At 39.8% G+C, this 3,980-nt stretch overlaps 1 pseudogene; it reads right to left on the reverse strand.

The window, feature by feature from the left end:
• Window positions 1-2,953: 2,953 nt before the first annotated feature.
• On the reverse strand, window positions 2,954-3,071 carry LOC134971463 (5S ribosomal RNA; annotated as a pseudogene).
• Between the last annotated feature and the right edge of the window lie 909 nt (window positions 3,072-3,980).

The following is a 3,980-nucleotide window of genomic DNA, read 5'->3' on the forward strand; positions in this document are numbered from 1 at the left end:
GTGGTACTGCCGTATAATTCCAGTGATACTGCCATATAATTCCAGTAATACTGCCGTATAATTCCAGTGGTACTGGAGTATAAATCCATTGATACTTCTGTATAAATCCATTCCAGTGGTACTGCTGTATAATTCCAGTGATACTGCTGTATAATTCCAGTGATACTGCCGTAAAATTCTGGTGGTTCTGGTGTATAAATCAAGTGATACTGCTGTATAAATCCACTCCAGTAGTACTGCCGTGTAAGTCCAGTGGTACTGCCGTATAATTCCAGTGATACTGCCGTATAATTCCAGTGATACTGCCGTATAAATCCAGTGGTACTGCCATATAAATACAGTGGTACTGCCGTATAATAACAGTGATACTGCAGTATAATTCCAGTGGTACTGGCATATAAATCCAGTGATACTGCCGTATAAATCCAGTCCAGTGGTACTGCCATATAAATCCAGTGGTACTGACGTATAATTCCATTGATATTGCCGTATAATTCCAGTGGTACTGGCATATAAATCCAGTGATACTGCAGTATAAATCCAGTCCAGTGGTACTGCTGTATAAGTCCTGTGGTACTGCCGTATAATTCCAGTGATACTGCCGTATAATTCCAGTGATACTGCTGTATAAAATCTAGTGATACTGCTGTATAAATCCTGTTCGGTGGTACTGCCATATAAGTCTAGTGGTACTGCCGTATAATTCAGTGATACTGCCATATAATTCCAGTGATACTGCAGTATAATTCCAGTGGTACTGGTGTATAAATCCAGTGATACTTCCGTATAAATCCAGTCCAGTGGTACTGCCGTATAAATCCAGTGGTACTGACGTATAATTCCAGTGATACTGCCGTATAATTCCAGTGGTACTGGCATATAAATCCAGTGATACTGCAATATAAATCCAGTCCAGTGGTACTGCCGTATAAATCCAGTGGTACTACCATATAATTCCAGTGATACTGCCATATAATTCCAGTGGTAATGGCATATAAATCCAGTAATACTGCCATATAAATCCAGTCCAGTATTACTGCCGTATAATTCCAGTGATACTGCTGTATAATACCAGTGGTACTGGTGTATAAATACAGTGATTCTGCCTTATAAATCCAGTCCAGTGATACTGCCGTATAAATCCAGTGGTACTGCCGTATAATTCCAGTGATACTGCCATATAATTCCAGTGGTACTGCCATATAAATCCAGTGATACTGCCGTGCAAATCCAGTCCAGTGGTACTGCCATATAATTCCAGTGATACTGCCCTATAATTCCAGTGATACTGCCGTATAATTCCAGTGGTACTGGCATATAAATCCATTGATACTGCTGTACAAATCCAGTCCAGTGGTACTGCCATATAAATCTAGTGGTATTGCCAATAATACTGCCGTATAATTCCAGTGATACTGGCATATAAATCCAGTGATATTGCCGTATAAATCCAGTCCAGTGATACTGTTGTATAATTCCAGTGATACTGCCGTATAATTCCAGTGGTACTGACGTATAATTCAGTGATACTGCCATATAATTCCAGTGATACTGCAGTATAATTCCAGTGGTACTGGTGTATAAATACAGTGATACTGCCTTATAAATCCAGTCCAGTGGTACTGCCGTATAATTCCAGTGATACTGCCATATAATTCCAGTGGTACTACCATATAATTCCAGTGGTACTGCCTTGTAAATCCAATCCAGTGGTACTGCCCTATAATTCCAGTGATACTGCCCTATAATTCCAGTGATACTGCCATATAATTCCAGTGGTACTGGTATATAAATCCATTGATACTGCTGTACAAATCCAGTCCAGTGGTACTGCCGTATAAATCTAGTGGTATTGCCAATAATACTGCCGTATAATTCCAGTGATACTGCCATATAAATCTAGTGATATTCCCGTATAAATCCAGTCCAGTGATACTGTTGTGTAATTCCAGTGATACTGCCATATAAGTGCAGAAAGTTATATTGTGTGGAACCGCACTAGTCAAACAATAGAATTAAATGCTGAGATAGTTATATAATGATATAATGATAAACCAACATGCAGACAGTTAACAAGTGATTCTTAAACTGTTAATGATTGGCGGTGCTCCCAGGAATTTTGTAGGTGAACTACAATTTGGAGAAGAAGGAGAAAAAGACAAAAAAAAACTTTTTTGGGAGCACTCATTTGTAATAATCAAAATAATATGTGTAATAATAGATATTAAAACGTAACTTTTAATCAATCCCTGAATAAAGAAACTTTTGAACAAGAAGTTGGGACTCGTGTCTGTTATGATTAATATGTAGAAAAAATCTTATTTAACTTTTTTAACAAATGAGGTACAAGATAAATGAAATAAAAAGGGTGAAAATATCAAAGCGATAGTGGAGGATACCGAATGGTTTCTTAAGGTCCCGGGTATCCAAGAAATCACTGTACATGCCTAAGTTATGGATATCAATGATAGGTATATATGCATATATGCTAACTGGATAAGGTTTGTAAAAATGGAGCTCAGGATGGATGTAATGAGAGTGGGGCGAAAAGAGTATTTAGATTTCCCTTGATGGGAGCAGGGGGGGAGAAAGGAACAGGGAGAGAAAAAAGAAAAAGGGGGGGGGAGGGAAGTAGGATTGGGACGGAGAGTAGAGGCCCACTGCACCTGGTATTCTCAGGAAGTTGCCCGTCCTGATACTGGCCAGGCCATGCCTGCTATGCTTCCGAGATCGGTCAAGATCGGGCGTATTCAGGGTAGTATGGCAGTGGGCCTAGGATGGAGGAGAAGAGAGAAAAGAGGAAGAGGAGAGAAAAAAAGGAGAGTAAAAGAAAAAAATCACCGCAAAATCTGTACTCTAATGAGTCAGTACCATAATAGTCTGAAATGTTTTTCCAAATAGGAGAGTGTGTCGAATAAATTCAGAATTGGGGGCAGCTCTTTTCCTTAAAAATGGCCCAATGCACCTGGTATTCTCAGGAGGTTCCCCTTCCTAATACTGACCAGGCCATATCTGCTTAGCTTCCGAGATCGGACAAGATCGGGCGTATTCAGGGTAGTATGGCCGTGGGCCGTTTAAATAAAGGAAAAGATAGGGATAAGTCACACTCTACTTATTGTACTTAGCATAAATCAAGACTAATATTAGTCCGAGGTATTTCCAGAAAAGAGTGTGCGGTGAGAAAAATAGAGAGAAAAAAGGGAAATCTTAAAGTAGAAAATAATTACTGAGTGAGAATATGGAAAAATGCACTCACAATGAAATATGTTGTGTAAATAGCACATTCTGCACACACTGTATATTAAGAGCTCAGGGCTGGCTCACAGATAATTGCAACACAACAATAATAATAGGAGCACTAAAGTATGTGCACTGTTATTTGTTCCATCAATAAGGAGCAGAAAAAAGGGGAATCAGGAAGATACAGGTTTAGAGCTCAAGGCTGGCTCGCATGAAAAATCACTTAAATCATATAGCATTCAGTAAAGGCAACAAAGAATGTGTGCTCATATCTTGATCAGTAGATACAGGGACAAAAAATGATGATTAGAGCTCAAGGCTGGCTCATAGAAATATAAACTCTGTAGCATATTCTTATGGACTGACATAGCATTGGAGATTATTTATGCAAATAATTTGCTGCTGTTGAAAAAAAGGGGATAAAGAACATGCAGTAGAGAAATACAATTATAATAGATAGCATAAAGCTATTTGATATCCATTAAGGCATGAGCGGGGAGATAGTACAAATAGTGAATACTTTGTACAGTTTTGGCTGTGCACTACCGCTGTAGGGGTAAAGTACTGTGGGGGAGAAAAAATAGTCAGGTGTTGGTAATCCTAGAGTATTACCGCGACCACAAGGTGTGCGGCCAGTGTAGTCCCGGTATCCCCCAGACGTGCACCCGCTGACAGTGAGGAATGCGGCCGCCCGCCTCCGGATTGGGCGTTGCCGCGGTGACGTCACTAAGGACGTCTCT

The sequence above is a fragment of the Pseudophryne corroboree genome, chromosome 11 (genome assembly GCF_028390025.1).
Source record: "Pseudophryne corroboree isolate aPseCor3 chromosome 11, aPseCor3.hap2, whole genome shotgun sequence".
NCBI lineage: Eukaryota > Metazoa > Chordata > Amphibia > Anura > Myobatrachidae > Pseudophryne > Pseudophryne corroboree.